This window comes from Ambystoma mexicanum, chromosome 6p (assembly GCF_040938575.1).
Source record: "Ambystoma mexicanum isolate Mex_15411 chromosome 6p, UKY_AmexF1_1, whole genome shotgun sequence".
Classification (NCBI taxonomy): Eukaryota; Metazoa; Chordata; class Amphibia; order Caudata; family Ambystomatidae; genus Ambystoma; species Ambystoma mexicanum.
In genome coordinates, this window is record NC_090935.1 from 1,252,287,435 (window position 1) to 1,252,306,655 (window position 19,221).

General features: G+C 48.2%; 1 protein-coding gene across 5 annotated transcripts in view; it reads right to left on the reverse strand.

Moving 5' to 3' along the window:
* The window catches only part of VPS13A (vacuolar protein sorting 13 homolog A), a 2,994,934-nt gene that overhangs the window by 605,282 nt on the left and 2,370,431 nt on the right, over positions 1-19,221 (reverse strand). The gene's annotated exons all lie outside the window — the stretch shown is intronic.

The window sequence follows — 19,221 nt, forward strand, 5'->3', positions numbered from 1 at the left end:
GGACAAATGTATTACCACTGTCTCTAATTCCTCTATTGTGATTGGGGCGTCTAGGCTCTCCCTATCTTCCTGACTAAGTTTAGGTAGTCCAATGTCTTCTAACGTCTCTTGAGTCTCCTGCTCTGTCATCTCTCCATTTCTTCATAGAGGTGTTTGTAGAATCTGAGGAATCTCTCGTTCACTCTCTCCTGGGTGTTCCAGACTTGGCCCTCTTCTCCCGTTATCTCTCTAATTGTTGTTCTTGGTGTCTCGTTTTTGTATAGCCATGCGAGCAGCCTCCCTGGTTTGCCTCCCCCTGCGTGTTGTCTTTCAGTTCAGGTTGCATAGCCTCTCCCAGTGCCCAGCGCATGCCTTTTGTAATTGGCTCACACATTCAGCGTCCTCCTGTGAGGTGCCCCCTCTTTTCATAAATGCTTGTAGTGTCTTTTCAGTCTCCTGTAGCTCTCGCACTATGCCCCCTTGGAGCCCTCTAGATTTGTCTCTTAGCAGGGCTTGTAGCATTTTCGCGGCAGGGGTGGGCTTATCTAGTTTAGTGTCTGATCTGATCTGTCCATTTTGGGGTTCAGCATGCAATTAAAGTCCCCTGTCCATTTAACCGCTCCTCCTATGTGGGGGATGATCTTACTATATAATGTCTTACAATAGGCCACTGTGTCTTGGTTTGGGGCGTATGTGTTTATGATGCACAATTCTGTTCTCTAGCAGCCCCTGAATCGCTACCATCCTCCCATCCGTCTCCAACTTGGCCTACAGCATCTGGAAGGGCACAGGTGGTGCCACCTAAATGATTACTCCCCTGGCATATGCTGAATACGTTGCTCCTATGGTGGTCCCTCTCCACTTTTTGTTTACCAACTCTTGTTTCTCTTTGGTGAGGTGGATTTCTTGCAATAGGGCTATGTCCTCCTTTTGCCTTCTCAGGTACATCATTACCTTGTTTCTCTTCAGGTAGCTGTTGAGTCCGCTGACGTTCCAGGTTACTATTTTAAGGTCTCCCATTATCATCCGTATCCCGTCCCTCCTCCCTCCCTCCTTGTCCTTCACTCCAGGTGTACTTGGCGTGAATCTTGCGCAAAGGCACATGGGTACAAGCTCGTTCCCTAACAACTACCCCTATAACCCTAACCATATACTCTACAAAACCCCCAACACTCCCCCCTCCCGCCCGGTCCCCTACTGTAGCCCAGCTCCATCCCTGGATCTCAGGCCTTCCCGCATCTAGTCCTACCCTGTGTATCGGTGCTAGGAACCCAGTAGGAGATTGCCATACTACTAGCAACCTAACTAGTCTATCTGGTGGGCAGTTAGACGGGTCCTCTGTGCCTCCTGCATTTAGCTTCAATGTTTTCTGTCCACCACCTGTACATCCTAACTCCTCCCAAGCTTGTGCAGAGCTATATTCAAGTCCCATTGTCATTATATATAGAGCACCTCAGTGTGCCGGGCCGATGCTTCACTTCTCGTCTCTGCTCTTGCGTTGCTCCTTCGCCTCCTGCGGGCCATTCTGTGCATCCAGCCAGTCCAGAGCTGCTTCCGGGGTCTCGAAGAACAGTGCCTTGTTTTTATGAAAGACTAAGTTTCGCAGGATACATCCTGTATTTGAAGCCCGCTTCCAGCAAATCTCCTCTCTACTGTTCCAAAGTTTAGTCGGCGTCTATGCGCCTGGAGCGTGTAGTCCAGGTATGCCGTTATTGCCGCAGATGCTCTCCTTATGGTGCCCCTTTTACGAAAGTACTCCAGGATTCTTTCCCTGTCCCATTTATTTATTAATTTGGCGATGACCAGCCTCGGCGGTGCTCCCGAAACCTGTCTCCATGTCAGTGCATGGTGGGCTCTCTCTACCGCAAATCCTGGGGAGAGTGCCCCACCTCCGATCTCTTGCAGCAACATGGTTTCTATATAGTCTGTGGGGTTTGAGCCTTCCTCGAATTCCGGGAGTCCCATTATGCGTACGTTGTTCCTCCGGGCCCGGCCTTCGGCCTCCTCAGCCCTGCTTTCCAAGTTGCTCACTTGTTGGTGCAGTGTGTGAATCTCAGAGGCGTTCGCCTTGCAGGTGGTAGTGTTTGACTGAACTTCTTTTTCCAGCTCGCTTGTGCGTTCGGCTATCACTGACGTCTTGTCGCAGTAGGTCGACGTCCACTTGTACTGCATCGATCTTGAATTCAAGAGACGTCTTGAGATTTGCCATAGCTGCTTCCAGTTTAGTTTCCCACGTGACCTTTAAGTTTGCTATTGCCTCTAGGATCTGTCTTTCACTTCTCGTCGGTCTTGTATCGGTCTGTGGGCTCCTCTCCTTGTTGCTGGTGCCATCCGTTGGTTGGGATGTGCTGGCATATTCGTCCATGGTGGGCTGCTTCCCTTTCGATTTGGGTTGTTTGGATGCCATCTCAGCGACTGCTGGGATTGTCTCCTCTATTCTCTAGAGTCTGGGTGTGTTTTATGCGGGTTGCGCTGGTTCAGAGCCTCTTGACTTTTGTGCCGAGGGGCCAGTAGTTGGGCTAGTGACGGCCGAAGCGTCTACCCAATTATTCCAGCTTTGTTGTGGTGAAGCAGTCCTCGGCTGCTCAGTGGGATTCAGGATCTTCCTTGCCGCCTACCGGTGGTTGGGCTTGTTACTATTTGTTGTATATAAGCCCAAGGTTGGCATTCGTGTTGACCGGCAGAAAGGTCTGTAGCTTCTCCAGCAGCGCTCGTCACCTTAGTGCGGTGACACCTGTGTAGGGGAGCCCTTGTGTTAGCTCCTTAGTTCGTACTGCTTACTCCTCATTTATGAAAAATGGGGCTCCCCCTTCGGTGCCTGCCTCTGTCGCCCAGCCTCCCATCGAGTTACAAGTCTTGTTGTGGCTGGAGCCCTTACTCCATATTAACAGTTCTTTGGCGCTACCAAAGGCTCCCCGCCGGGTGCCCGCCACAAATTCCATATGCCCAAGCACCCCTCCAGTGGCTGCAAAGCTCCGGGCCTCCTACTGGTGTTTGCAGTGACACCTGCCAATTCCTTTCTAACAACAGCTGGGTGCCCTCCGTGCGCCCCAAGCTTCCGAGGACTCTGTCTCTTTTCCTGCGGCTCCACGCACCCGAGTCAACGCCAAAGACCATTCCTGTCCAGTCCTCAGGGAGGACCAAGCTCTTGTCTGAGTGCATGCACCGTGCATTGCACTGCACTCTGTGTTAGCTTGCGTGTAGTCTCTCACTCCTGCACTCCTCCAATGCACTAACTATGTTGTCAAGTCTGGGTGTGCCCATTTGCAGCCTTACTACCCAGTGTCTCTCACTGCATGACTTCCAGTGTCATTTTTCGTTTGCTGTTTGGTGTTGTGTTTTTGGCAGGTATCCCTACGGTTCGGGTTCGCTTGTGCAAATACCTTGTCAGTTTCACTGCCAGCTGATGTAGATATTCCCCATCGAAGGCTCCAGCGCTTGTTTATTAGAGGTGAGCCTTTCTTTGCCTGACTTGGCTAAGCTGTTTTCCACAGGGTCCTCTGCCTGTGCCTTTGTCCACTTATGGACTGTGCCCCTGCATCTCCGTTCGCGGCTCCAGCAGACTCCTGCCTCTTCTCCCAGCGTTGTTGCTGCTTTCCTTCTTCACACACGTGGGCTCGCTCCTTCGTCTTTCTCTCCTCTGCACCACTTCAGCCCGTCTCTTGCCTCGCCATAGCCGATCCACTCTCCAGCAGTCCCTGATGGTTTCTGGGGCAATGTGGGTCTTCTTCTGTCATGTCCTACTGTCACCTTTGCTCGGGTCTCCAGAGACCTGCAATGTTCTTGCGTTTCTGCAATGTGCGCGCTCCCTCGCAGCTTTCTTCCGAGCCTGCTTGTTCACTGCTGTTATCAGGCCGCCCTTTGTTCTCCAACGCCAGCCATCTTCATTCACTTTCCTTCCCACTGGGTACAAACTTGCAGCGACTCGTTACTGTCTATATGTCCGTATTAGAACTCCAGCTTTCTCCTGGTGTGCTCCGTCATTTCACACATCAGGCCTTTCTTTTCTGTGAACGAACGCTCATTGATATTGCAGTTTCTACTCAGGATCATGTCGGATCGGCAGGAGCCCTCTAGGAAACACGTCCTACTTCATGGCCTCTCAGCCACGCCCCCTCGCTTCTTTCTTACAAGAAATGCAATAATGAAGAATGACCGTTCACACAAGTTACTATCAGTGCTGGAAATTGACAAAATGTACTGGGGCCAAATGTACCCGATTTCCCCTCTCCCCTTTCCTTATTCAGCCTGACTCGAACATGTCCTCGCCAGCCCCCACCACAATGCCCAACAGTGGTCCCCTGGCATTCTGCTCTGTTTTGCTGTAATAAGTTAAGTACCATTCGAAATGGGATAATAGCCGTTACCACAGTGCTTAAAAGGAGAAGGAATTTGGCTAAAAGCGCTATCTAAGAACACATACTCCCTTTCGACCTGTTATTGGCATAGCCTCCGTACACATGCAGCAGCACATCTCCTCTCTGCACATGCTAACTGAGCATCTCTTTTCTGCATGTGCCAGCGGCACACGGCCTCCCTGCATGTGCTATTGGCAAATATATTCAGTTCAGGCTAATGGAACCATTCATCCCTGCATAGGGTAATGGCCCATCCCTCGTAGTATAGCCCAACAGCAAGCGCACGTTTTACTACAGCAAGCATAACTTTATAAATTATACATTACAGAGCATGTTTACAACAGGCAGCAAGTAACGGACTAATTGCAGATGTGTTGGCTACCGCCCCTTTATTTCAGCACTTTGAGGGGAGAGGTGAGGTGGCTGGTGGCTTGTGAGAGTAAGCAGACCTACCTGATCTCTCTCCCATGCAGGAGCACAACAAAACCTACATTCCGGGGGGCAGGAGGAGGGAATTAAGTTGTAATGGGAGGGGCCACTTCAGAAAATAGGCAGGGCAAACTTGGAGGCTCTGCCCCCACTGTTCTACCCAACTCCTCCCATGGTCTGGGGTGGGGGAACTACTGAATAGTATATTTTAAAGCGCAATATGCAGAGAGGTGATGGAAGACATTCTTGAAAGCAACAGCTTTAAAGTTTTACTGCGTTTGGTCAAGTACATTTTTCTTAGCACACACAGTAAAACTTTAACACCGCCAGTTTGGGGGAAAGACTTCCCTCACCTCCCTGCCTATCAAAATGCAAGTGCGCACATCCAGGGGTGCACCTAGGCTAAAATGTAGGCTGGGGCTAACCGTTCAAATGTTGGGAGAGGCACTAACTTCTGTGGAGGAAGGGAAAACCTACTTGTGTATGGGCATCTAACTTCATTACTCATTGTAATAAGAATATTCTAGTGCAGCTTCAATGTTACAATCAGTTAACTGCTCTCTCCATTGAGTCTGAAACACCCACTTCTTGCAGAACCTGAAGGTCCTAGAAAGTGTGAAAATGGCAGATGGTGTGCAATGAAAGACTCAATTTCATAGCATAACAGGGCATTGCAGAGTGTGGGGCAGTACTCTGGACAGCTCAAGCACCTTCAGTGGCTGGGAGCAAAAGGGGAGAAAATGTAATATTCGATCTACCACAGTCCGCTATACTAGAATCTCTGGTGCACTGACTGGCTGGTGACACTATGTCTGCCTGTCAAATACAGTGTTACAAGAATGGGGGAGGGCCAGTGCAGCAATAATGCAATTCTATGCAGCAGTATTTGAGCCACTAGCAGAGGAGAACCAGTATACACCAATGTGTCCCTACAATTATTAAAACTGTCCTTTTGTAAGGGTGTAAACTTATATACACTCCAATTTTTGCAATTGAAGTCAGGGTGAGCTTACATTATTTGCCCAGCATCACATACTTACGCTAAACAGAGAAGCTGGGATTTTAACCCGCTCTTTCAATTTGGGCATGGCCACCTTCTTCCGCGCTTTACTTGGAACAAAACCTGGGTGTCAAGACCTATAATAATAATGTCCTATAGAGTTTACTTGCATAGTAAAGCATCATAAAATATAAATCCTTATAGCAGCATTTTGTGCCAAAATACTATCACTGTACCTTTATTTTTCACACCCTGCATGGAAAACTAGAAGATGCAAAAGGAAAAACATCCTGGATTTACCCACTTCATTTTCAGCGCTTTAAAAACACCCCAAAAAATAAGTTGTGCCATAAACTCACTTAGGTTTGGAGATTTGTCACAAACTTCCAGCGTGTTATGTATGGTTATTAAAGAATATTCAACTTAGGATATCAAAGCAAACTTTACTTTTTAGCATATCAAACTATTAAATGTTATGGGTATGAACACATTTTAAAAGGGTGCATGCTTTATTGTGTTCCTCACTTAGCTGCCACAGATTTGGTCTTTCAGTTGGAAATTCACCATCATGTGTAAGAAAGGCTATACTGCTGACAAAAGAAACGCTAAAGTGCCATCTAGTGGTGGAAAGTATGTTTTTTTAAATTACTAAATCAAAGCGTACACGGTACGCAGTAGAAAATCAAATCATCCGTATTTGCCATAATTACATGTGTAAAAAGGCACAATACGCACGTTATCTGCAGGGCTGCATGTATGCTAGGTTCCCATGACTTTTCCTGCGGTCCATACCTCTTCCAGTCAATTAAGTAATTCAAGGTCTTCCGCACAATCTTAGAGGCCAATATGCTTTTGACTTCATATTCTGGTTCTTCCTCACCGACCTGTACTGGTGTGGGAGGTGTAGAAGTTCGGGTTCCCGGGTGCACTGGTTTTAATAATGAGACATGGAACACCGGATGTATGCGCTTGTGATGTGGCAACGATAACTTCATGGCTGATGGATTAATCACTACCTCAATAGTATACGGGCCAATGTACCTAGGCTGTAATTTCTTGGGACCTTTTAAATCTATGTGTTTGGATGCTAACCAAACAGAGTCTCCTATTTGATAGTCAAGGGCTTTTTGTCGGTGACGGTCAGCGTGTTTCTTTTGCGCTTCCTTGGCTAATTGTACATTTTTACTGGCGTCCTTTGCTACTTTGGAAATGCGGGCGTGTAGGTTCTTGACGGCTGGCATTTCAATATTTTCTAGTGGATCATAAATTAAACAGGGTGTTGCCCGAGTTGAAGAGTGCATTGAATTGTTGTAGGCATACTCGGCCATCCATAAAACTTCTGTCCAGTCCTGGTTTGTTTGATGTAACAGACAGGGGCAATACTGTTCCATGGTCTGATTCGTACGTTCAGTTTGTCTATCTGTATGGGATGGTGGCTGGTAGATAGACGGATTTGAACCCCTGCCAACGCACAACATTTCTTCCAGAAACGAGACTGCCTCTGTCGGAGACGATTGTAGTGGGAAACCTGTGCAACTTTACGATACGGTCTAGAAAAACCTGCGCTAGTGTCTGAGCTGAAGGAATTCCTTTCAGTGCGATGAAATGGGCCATTTTAGAAAAAAGATCAACTACCACAAGAATGGTATTATACCCAGAACTGGGAGGTAAGTCGGTGACAAAGTCCTTCGACACCATATGCCAAGGTGCTGGAGGAACGGCAATTGGTTGTAAGAGACCTGCTGGTTTCTGTCTCAATGTTTTACATTGCGCACACACTTCGCAGGTGTCAATAAAAGTAGGAATATCTTCTCGTTAGGTTGGCCACCAGTAGGGTTCCTTTACCTTTTTCAGGGTTTTTGTTATACCGGGATGTGCTTCTAAAGGTGAGTCATGGTAATTGGATATAACTGCCTGTTGGAGGTTCTGTGTTGGGATGTAAAGGCGGTTTTGGTAATATGGTAGTCCATCCTGAATAATGAACTCCTCTCCCCTTTTGTTCCAAGCCTGAAGGTCTTTTTGGGAGTGCATCTAGCGATGATGGACCGGTGCAAAGACCCAGAATCTTGTGGCTAGGTATGATATCCACCGGATTAGAAGTGCTATACACTTCTTCTCCCATACCAATGCGGGATAGCGCATCCGTCTTTACGTTTTTCACCCCAGGGCGCTATGTAATCACAAAGTCATACTCCATTAGGGATAAAGCCCAGCGGAGTTGTCTTGACGACTGAGCTTTCGCGGAGCATAGGTATTGTAAATTCCGATGATCTGTTATTATGGTGATCATATGTTTCACTCCAAGTAAGTAGTGTTGCCATTCACTGAGAGCGTTCTTGATCGCTAGTAATTCCTTATCGGTAACCGCATAGTTAAGCTCTGCCGGAGAAAACTATCTTGACCAGAAGGCTATTGGATGGAGGGATCCAGTTTTGGAATTCTGCTGCGACAGTATGGCGCCCATGGCAATGCTTGAGGCATCGGTTTAAAAAATGTATGGCAAGTCGGGCTGCGGGTGTTGTTGTATCGGGGCTAAGGTGAATTTTTCTTTGAGGGTCGGAAAAGCTTCTTCCGTCGCCGGTGTGCACTCAAATTTCCAATGTTTACGCAGCAGAGACGTAATGGGGTGCACTAAATGTGAGAATCCAGGCATGAAGCGTCGGTAGAAATTCACAAACCCTAGGAAACTCTGTACCCCTTTTAAGGACGTGGGCGAAGACCAGGTGAGGATTGCCTCAACCTTCCTGTTGTCCATCTTGATGCTCTGTGAAGAAAGTATGTACCCTAGAAACTCCACTTCGGTAACATGGAATGAACACTTTTGGAGTTTTGCATATAAGTGGTTTTCACGCAGCTTGCGGAGTACTGCTTGCACATGTGTCAGATGTTCTTGGTGAGTGGCCGAATAGATTAGGATGTCGTCGATATAAACGACTGCACATACATCTAGGAGTTCCCGTAGCACATCGTTCATAAAGTGTTGGAACGCCGCCGGGGCATTGCAAAGCCCAAACGGCATTACCTGGTATTCATATAGGTCGTAACGGGTACGAAATGCAGTCTTCCATTCATCCTTTTTCATGCGCACTAAGCGATAGGCGCCACAAAGGTCTAATTTCGTGAAAATCTTCGCTTGTCTTACTTAGTCTAACAGCACTGGTATCACAGGCAATTGATATTTATTCTTTATTGTGACTTGGTTTAATGCCCGATAATCGATGCAGGTTCTTAAGTCTCCCTCTTTCTTGGGTACAAAGAAAAGTGGGGAGGCTGCGGGTGACTTTGACAGTCTAATAAAACTGTTGGTCAGGTACTGATCCAGATAGCTCCTCAAATGAGCTTTTTCTTCTTCAGTCAATGCATGGTCGATCTGGCAATCATAAGCTTGGTGTGGTGGTAATACGTTAGCCTGCTCCTTCGTGAACATGTCCTGGAATTCCTGGTATTCCACTGGCAAGGCCCCCCAACAGCCCTAATCTGGATATTATCTTTTGCGAGGTTGGTAATGGGCGGCCCGAGGCTCTTTCATTATCTTAACAGTTGTAGAGGAGGTCCCAAAGATGGCCTGCACCCCAGCCCCCCAGTTCAAGGTACCAGGAACATATTTGCCAAGGTTTGTGACGTATGAGGAACAAATGAGCCAACAGAGAGCAGCTCTGGGATTCTGCCCAGGGCCCATCAGAAAAGCAATACCTGTTGAAGTGCCTATAACTAGACAACCTTGGGCAGCCCGGTACCCACTGAGACAACCGTACCAGCAGTTAACACGAAATGAAGACTACTTGCAGACTGTCCCCGAAGAAGCACAGAGCCATAATGGAAGGAGAGTGGTGATGACACACAGGCCCGGACAGACTCACAGATGAATGGAACAACATCTAAAAGATGACACACAAGACGAAAAGTTTTGAATAATGGTGTGACAGACTTAAAAGAAGACACAACGTTGCAGCACAAAGAATGTAACCATGAAGGAAGGATGATTACACGTAACTGACGAAAATGCCTGTAAATAGGCTTGGAATGCAAGAAGCCAAGGAAACGGTACTGCTTGCAATGCTTAGTAGAAGAATAGAGCGTCAAGCGCCAATTATACAGACCATCCACCTTATGGCGATTTTGCGATTTGCAAAAAAAAAAAAAAAAAAAAAAAAGCAAAATTTGCCATTTCCCGCAATTGCCGCTATAAATCATTAAATGAGCGCAAAAAAGACACGTTAGCTTAGTGTGTCTTTTTTCGCGCTCATTTAATGATTTAGAGCGAACACAGCTGGCTGCTGATTCCAGCAGCTTGAGGGTTAACACCTCGGCTCTGCGTTGCAGGCCCAGGATTGGGGGAGGGTCACGCAGGCCTGGGAGATGCACAGCATTTGAACATTTGGCTGTGACCCCAGGCACCTCCAAGGCTCATTGAGTGCCCGAGCTGACAGTTGGTGAAGCTAGCCAGGTAAGCACTGGCCTGTCCACTCATCTGCCCCCAACTCAGGGCACCCAAAGAGGCCACTGGACTGTTTTCATTCCCGGCGCTCGACAGGAAAGCGCCTGTACTTTCCTGTCGAGCGCCGGAAAAGAAAGCATAAACTTAATGCTTCCTGACGCTCGTCTACAATTGGTATCATGCAGCCCAGCCTCAAGGCTGGGCTGCATGATACCAATTGAAGACTCTCGTAGCTGTATTAATTTCAAAATGCTTTACAATTGGTATCATGGGCTGCATGATACCAATTGTAAAGCAATTTGAAAACGAATACAGCTACGAGCGTTTGTATCATGCAGCCCAGCCTTGAATCAAGGCTGGGCTTCATGATGCCAATTGAAGACTCTCATAGCTGTATTCGTTTCAAATTGCTTTACAATAATTGTAAAGCAATTTGAAACGAATACAGCTACGAGCGTTAGTATCATGCAGCCCAGCCTTGAATCAAGGCTGGGCTGTATGACACCAATTACGCACAAAATTGGGTGTTAAAATTTATGAAAGGCAAATGCCATTCGTCCTGTGCAATTTTGGTGGTTATGCAAAGCCAATTTAATGATATATGCATATTTCACCTTGATATGCTAATTTCTGATGACATCACATGCCATTGCATTTGTTAACGAGTTCCCTCCCCCACTTTAATTTGTAGGACTTGACCCCTGGTAGTGTTGTGATGTTTCATTTCTGTTTGTGGGTGTGTTTAGTCACCATGTGTGGGTGGCATAACCAAGGAATTATGACCACCCAAGAGAGTTCATTGTTTGGCTAGGTATTATGGGCTTGCAGTTACTGCCACTGCATTGCCCCTGTGTCTTGGCCTCATGGATTCCTTCCATGGAGAAGTGTAGAGTTGTTCCCCCTCTCTCCTGGGGTCATAGGACAAGTGAAAAGCAAACCTATGGGCTTCAACCAGGGTTACACTTTTGAATTCAAGCCTATCTGTTTATTTGCTTTCCACTTGTCTGCTGGAAGTAGTGGCACAGCACCATTTCTTTGGAGCTCATCAGGCTGTATCTCCCTTCCCCCACCACAATCCAAAATGTTAGGCTCTGGTGACTCGACCTGGCTGTCCTACAGAGCGCAGCCAGAAAGAACACATTTTGTTCCTCACTAACAAAAGCCTTGCAATTACTTGGTTTTAGGCTAAAAAAGATGTTAAATTATATATTTTTCAACGTTAGAAAATGCCGCAAAAAACGCAGTTGGGTGCCGCAATTTTTTTCTTTTTTGTGCCGCAATATTTTCCATTTCATGCCGCAATTTTCTGGAGGGTCTGATTATATATCTACCTCAATGAAGCACACTATACAAGCGCGATTCCATTTTGTGAAAGCAGAATTAAGCCCAGGCTGCAAGGGGCTAACAAGGTCAGGATTCATATTCCAGCTAAAGCCAAATGAAAGAGTGGAATCTAAACTCAGTAAGAAGTAGCTCATGCCTGGGAATTCGAGGTTAACTCCAAGAAGGGGGGAGAGCGGCAACCTCGAAGAATCAAAACTTCAGAGCATAGCAGCCAGCCAGAGAAGGTCGAGATAAGGAGGCCCCAGGCAGGTGGTGAGGCTACGGAAGAATCAAATGCACGAAAAGAAGGAAAATGAAGCAGATTGGAGCTCAGTTTTTTGGGAATAACTTTGTATACTACAGACGGTAGGCTATTTTGTTTTGTCTATTTCCTAACTCAGACCTTTGGTCATACACCTACTTATCAAGCCTTATAATTGATCAGTAAACATCAGTCGCCACACGTATGGTGCGGCATTGGCTTACTCAATTATGATTTCAAAGGATGAGATGTTTTTTCTTTTCTCTTTTTTACTTTAATTACAACCTTCCAGTATATATCTATCTCTTTGCTCACCCTATTTGCTCATGAGGTGCTTATTTTTGGGCAAATGGTTTCTCTGTGGCACAATTTGTCTCGACATTATAATGTATCTGGAGAATGCTCTATTTTCATTCAATTTTACTTTTCTCCTCTTCTCTCCCCATGATTGATTCCCTCTGCCTTCAATCCCCTGAACGATGGTATATGTTTATTTATTTTCTATTTTTCAAATTACGTGCTCTTATGGTGTTATGTGTAACTTTATTTCCATCCAACTGTTATGTTCATCTTTACCTGTTTTTCTGATTTATACCATTCTGTCTATTTGATCTGTAACGACTGTACAGCCTTGAGAACGACCGGGATGGTCGAAACACGTGGCAGCTGTTTTTCTTGGAACAATTGGATTAAAGACTTGAATTGCTACATGGGATTTCCCATAAGACTTTCAATTCATCACTACCGATAAGGAATTGCGCGTTGGACTTCTTCCAATTTCATTGTTCATTTTACTTTTCTGGTCCTACTAGGGGGTCCCAGTGGAAGTGAACCAACGCAGCAGACCTCTCAAAAGAATAGTGTATAATTTCTGTGATTTTCATTTATACTATCTTGTGGTCCATCATAGCGCACTGTCCCTATTGTGATCCCTAGATGATACTTTCTTTGATACAATATGTTTTAGACATGTTGGAACACTATGCAGCACTGTCAGGCATAACCATTAATCCCCTGAAATCGAGCCTGTTCCCCCTGCGAGAGTACGTGGGGAAACCAGTACATGAGTTACCGGTGCTACCGATTAAGTGGGAGGTAGAAACGTTCAGATACCTGGGAGTGGATGTGTACCACGACCCTCCGTTATAACACATAAATAAATAATACGGTGAAGGCGGTAAACAAGACAGAGAAATGTTGACAACTTGGGTGAGGATGCCATTGACCATGATGGGACGGGCGGCCTTGCTGAAGATGGTGGTGCAACCGAGGCTGCTACATTACTTTGCAAATGTCCTGTTTGTGATACCGAAGATGTTCTTTAGGAAATTGCAGAGTATTTGCAGGAGTTTCATATGGCACAACTCTAGGCGGAGAGTGGCACTGGGAAGCTTCAGAATCCGTATGAACAAGGAGGCATAAAGCTGGCCAATTTTGAGGTGTATTTTATGGCGAGTCAGCTGCAATTCCCGGCAAAGTGGCTGTCAGACGAACAAACACCGAAATCAAGGTTGCTACGCGCAGAATGCTCCCCATTCTTTCTGAATGAAGTGATATGGTTCCCCGATTCGCACATGACCAGAGAAATCTTCTTGTTGGGCCTGGGGAGGAAAATATGGCACAGAGCATGTCATGTGATGGGTAAGGTAACACTGTATCCCCCACAGATACCACTTGTGGCACTGTAATAGGCAGATGAACCAGTCAGGTTGAGTGTGCATAGATGGTGGGAGCCCATAGGGGTAGCAACGGTAGGCAACATAGTTAAAGATGGGAAGCCCAGGGAATTCGAGGAGCTGGTTAGTGACACAGGAGTGCATAAAGGGCAACGCATGAGGTATTCTTGACTGGCAAAGAATCTTAGGCGTAAGTGGCCAGAGACGGAGATGACCCTACAGTTGGACTAGATTGTGGAAACATTTTATGATGTGTCAGACGGGGGGGAATGAAGTCTCATATATATATATGAGCTGTTGATCTCTAGGGGCGGGGAGGCAATGGAGAAGACGAGGCAGTCTTGGGAGGCAGAATTGAGGGAGCCAATGTCGGATGAAGGGTGGAGAAGGGCGAAGGGCTACCACAAAAAGGTGTTGAGGAATGCACGTCTATAACAAACCAGTTATATGTTACTCACAAGGCATAATTGACGCCAAACAAAATAGCCAAGTTCAACCCAGCAAATGTTCAGACATGCCCGAAGTGTGAGGAGGCAAATGCAGATATGGTACATTTGTTCTGGGCATGCGCAGAGATAGGCAGATTCTGGGGAGAAGTAGCCCAGACAATGGCAAGAGCAGACATCACCCTGGATGTGGGATCCCCGATGGTGTGTCTATTAGGGGGTTTCCTGAGACCAAAACAAGCTAAACATGTGAGCAAACTTGAGGACCTAGCATATATAATAGCCGAACAAAGAATAGCAATGGGGTGGAATGCACAAGTCAGACCGGCTGTGGGAAGATGGTGGAGGGACCTGCTAAAGTGGGCCGATGCGGAATCTGTGGTATGGCAGGAAGCGAGAGGCAGAAACCCCGAACATGAGGAGGGAGGATTGGAGGCGTGGAGACAATTGATAGCTGATCTGCTGCTCTCAGAACAGGGGGCACAGGATTTGTAATAGACTCTTAGTAGGACAACATTGAAAGGAGGAGAGTGAGTAATTGTGAAGGAGGACATGGAAGATGGGTGCAAGGGGGGACGGGGGAAGTTGGGGGGCTGAGGTGGGGGGGTGAAAAAAGTTAGAAAATGGAAATGTTTAATGCTGGCATTGATACACAGTTGTAAAGTGGAATGTTTCATTTTGGAGAATAAGGTACACTGGGTTCGCTGGCCTGGTTAAAGTTGCATAACTATTTATTGGTTTCTAGGTATTAACACTTAATTGTTCAGTGAAAATAGTATATAGGAAAGTTGCTTAAAATGGAGGTTTCATTCACTTTATGAATTGGCACACAGTGTATTTAGTTATACAGAAAAACTTCATTCTGTTTATTTTCTTCATAAGTGATGGTTTTCCTTCAATTTGTAATTCAGAATTGTGCAATTTCACTGTTTAAATACGGTGTCCCGTTCGGGATTCGAAAATGTTCAAAGACGGGAGGCCAGCAGGGGGTGCAGGCAACATGGCTGCCTAGGTGCAGAGCTCCGTCCCATGCCCTGGAGACTTGCAGAGTTTTGGTTGAGTTGCAGTGCTCAGAGGCCCAGGAAAGAAGATCCCCCCAATCATCTGAAGTGGTGTAGTAGAGATTGTGCAGAGGTGGAGCAGCAATAACCCCACTAACAGGAGAGGTGTGCATCCTACAGTGGAGGCCTGCACTCCAAGCGCAGTTACCGGCTTGGCGGGAAGAGGAAGATAGCCGTTGGACTGTGGTCGGCAGCTCCGGAGGTAACAGTGGCCCAATGCTGAATGGCAGGAGGTGAGCTCCACCACTGAGCTCCAACACCGGATAGCAGGGGGAGACGCCCCCAAGTGGAGAGAATTGCCTGCAGCTAATCTAGGAGGAGCGGGCGGCAACAGCAGACCCCCAGTGCGGTGCCCAGCGGCCTGAGCTCCCGGCCCAGGCCATGTGGAGCAAAGCCAGCAGGGCGATTGTGGTGCTGGCCAGAGCCTGCTTGGGGGCGGACTGTGCAGAAGAGGAGGCAATCCCATAAGGAGTGGGAGTGGAAGTAGAGAGTGCCCGGGGAGCCCACAGGGTGCCATGTGAAGCCCGACCTGTAGCACAAACTGGAGTTGGGAATTTCTGCACCCCAGGTAGCAGCAGAGTTGGGATGAAGGAGTGACTGGAGCTGTCCGGACCGAATGGAGGAAGAAATAGTGGTGCAGAGGGCCCTGCAGAAGGTGATGAGCGGGAGCACCACAGGTGGGGGAACTCTGATGAGGGATCAACTTGCCTTGAGTGATTACTGGATTGCTGGAGGAGGCGGGAAGCGGGGCACTGCTGAAGGTGCAGCAGGTGGGATAAGCCAGGGCAAGAAGCTGTACCAGAGACTGCCAGGAGTATAACAGTGGGGGAGGCAGTTCCCCGCCAGCGGCACAACTGCTAATGACATAACGGTGGTACATCCCTCCAGCGGATTGAGAAGGTGAGAGCTGGTCCCCGGGTTCCAGGGAGCTTAGCACAACCACTGAAGCACTGATAGTCTGGAATTTACTGGCCCCCCTAAAGCAGCCTACCTCCCTGAGACCGGCAGACGCCACTGCAAGCACTGGGCGGTCCCGTAGGCATTCCCCAGGTCTCGGGGGAGAACTTTGGTGGGATCCGTTGGCAGGGGGCAGAGGTGGCAGACAAGAGTCCCCCCAGGTGGCATGTTAGTAGCGATCCAGGGGCGTCTGGCAAGGGCAGAGACTAAGGATGAGTTACTGTGATGGTGAATGGCAGTGGAGTCTGAGCGGTGCTGAGGGTGGAGTGAGGCCCCCGGGCCAGTTGTGCAGCGGAAACCCCCTGTGAGGCAGGTGCAGCGTTTAGTAAATGGGACTGTTGAGGGAGACCAGGGAGAGGGACATGCTTTGGGAGTCCCTTTAAGGGGGTTTCCTAGCAAAGGAAGGCCGGAGCGGAAGAGGTCTTTTGGGCTGGTGCCCCGTCCTCGGTTTGCAGAGCCATTGAGGTCGGCAGAAGACAAAGAAAGAAGCGAATCGGCCTGAGTGGGCCCAAACACCTTGCATGGATAAGAGAGGGCACGTGTAGTGTGACCAGGGCAGGGGACATTATCCTGGTGGTTTGGGTGGTGTGATGAGGATGCTCGGGGAACATGGTAGAACGCCTCAGTTTGGGTGAGGGGGTGAGCAGCTGGAGGGAGGGGGAGGAGATTTTGTGCAGTGGATGTCACAGATGGAGGGGCTAGGTTACCTACGGGGGGGATTGGAAGGGCAAGCAGCGAAAAGTAACAAAAGGCTATGGCTGAGTTGAGAGTGGCCATGTTCAATGTAAAGGGGTTGAAATCCCAAAATAAGAGATCGCTAACCAGTAACATGTTCCATAGGCAGCGCCTGGCGGTTCTCTTTCTCCAAGAGACCCACTATAAGCAGGGCGCAGGGTCTGCAATAAAGGGTAAAAATATAGGTAAGACCTACTGCGCCTCTCATAGGGATCGCAAAAAGGAGGGGTGGGTATCTTGGCAGGAAAGGCATTCAGAATGGTGGAAGTCCAGATCATGAGGCGGTTTGGAGGCCCGTTCCTGGGGGTCAAAGGTCTCTATGAGGGAGTAAGGGTCACACTGGCCACATTATATGCACCAAACATAGAGCAAATGAGATTCTTATGTCAGATATTTGTGATGCTGGAAGTCTGGGCAGAGGGGGGCAACAATCCTGGGGGGGGGGGGGTGATTTTAACCTGGTGGCAGCGTTGGATTGCTGGTCGGCAAAGGCAGGGGGTGAGGGTGCTGGGTATCTCCTGCAAAACAACTACTGGGTGGATATTTGGCAGTATCACTGTCCGGGGCTACGAAGCTATACATTTTTCTCTCCCTCGCACCAACCATATACGAGGATAGACTCGCTGCTGGTCTGTGGGAACAGGAGGGAAAGGTGAGGGGACCTAAAGTTGAGGTTGTAACATTGTCAAACCACAAGCTAGTGGTGGCAGACTGGAAGCTGGTGAATCCACCCCGGCGACAGCCATGTTGGAGGTGCAATGACATGCTGGTGAGGGACTGGGTTTTCCGCAACTTCCTAGGGAAGGAGAGAGGCGTATTTTTTTAAACCATTGACACTGGGAAGGTATGCATGGCCACGGTATAGAAGGCAGCGAAGGCCACATTCAGGGGGATACTCATCACGGAGGGGGCAAGGAAAAAGAGGGAAAGGGGCCAGATTCCGAGAGGACTTGAACACGTTAAGAACCCAGCTGATACAAAAGGACGCTGATAGAGAGAGGCTTCTGGGAGCGATGAGGGATGAGAGGTAAGCGCTCCACTCTGTGTCAATAGGGGAGGTGGTGAGGAGGATGAGGTTTACGCGGCAAAGGTATTATGAACGAGGGGATGCAGTTGGCGTGTTCCTGGAGAACAGGGTGAAGGGGTGCAGGGCAGTGAGGAGAATAGGCAAGGTACGTGGGGCCGATGGAGTTATGGTGGAGAGGACATTTGGCCCATTTTGCTGAATGTTACTGGGACCTATATGCCAGACCCGCAGAGGTGGCGGGAGAGGAGGTGCGTAGCTATCTTGACAGCATGCGGCTCACCAAACTCACAGGGGCCTAAAAAGGAAGCGCTCGAGTAAGAGGCATCGAGGGAGGAGGGGCTGCATGCAATACAAAAGCCAAAGGCAGGCAAAGCCCCAGGGGAAGATGGGTCCACCACAGACTTCTACAAACAGTACCAATCTCTCCCGGCAGCAACTCTGGCCAAGTTGTTTAACTTGATTGTTGGGGAGGGCCCAATACCGCAGACCTTCCTCCGGTCCTTCATAGCAGTAATCCCAAAACCAGGGAAGGATCTGGCCAATTGCGCTTCATTCAGACCCATCTTGTTATTAAATGTAGATCTTAAAATGTGTGCTAGGGAGCTGGCGTGGCGCGTGGAGTCAGGGCACCCACGATTGATTCATGCAGACCAGACAGGCTTTATTATGCGGAGGCAAAGTGCTGACAATCACCGTAAGACACTACACATCCTTAATGCTCCGGTGGTGGCGAGAGAGGGGGCCTTAGTCTTGGCTCTAGATGCCGAGAAGGCTTTTGACTGGGGAATTGGGCCTTCATGTGGGAGGTCCTCTCAACTACAGGGATGTGCATGAGATGGAGAGGGTGGATCGCAGCACTATACCCTGAGCCGATGGCTAGAGTGGTGGTGAATGGGGGGACGTCGCAGGCCTTCACGTTTCGGCGGGGTATGAGACAAGGGTGCCTGCTCTCCATGCTGCTCTATGCGCTGTCGATGGAGCAGTGGGCTGTGGGGGTGAAGAAGGAAGAGGGAATAGGGGAAGTCTCAAAAGGGGGGTTAACATGTAAAATCAGTCTTTTTGCAGATGACGCTCTGCTCTACATCACTAAACCGGTGCAGTCAGTGCCACGTTTAATGGAGAGTTTAGTGAGATACAAGGAACTATCCGGCTTTTCAAGTCAACCTGGAGAAATCGGTGGCCTATGTGGTTGGAGGTTTGTCAGGGGCAGAGAGGGAATATATAAAAGCGGTTGCCATTTCAGGTGCAAGAGGACACTTTTCGGTATTTAGGGGTGCAGGTAAAGCGCCAATAGGGTAATCTTTACCCCAAGAACCACCTGCTGTTATGGTCTGCGGTGCAGAAAGACATGCAGAGGTGGGCAAGGTTGAAGCTTACCCTGGATGGTATGCCTAAACTATATCAAAATGGGGCTGTTGCCCAAATTTCTCTTCTTATTTCAAATGCTCTCGGTCCTGAGGTCCTTTTTCGATGGTGTCAAGGCAGCCCTCCTGAAATCCCGCTTGGCATGGGCCAAGCATAGGATCGCTT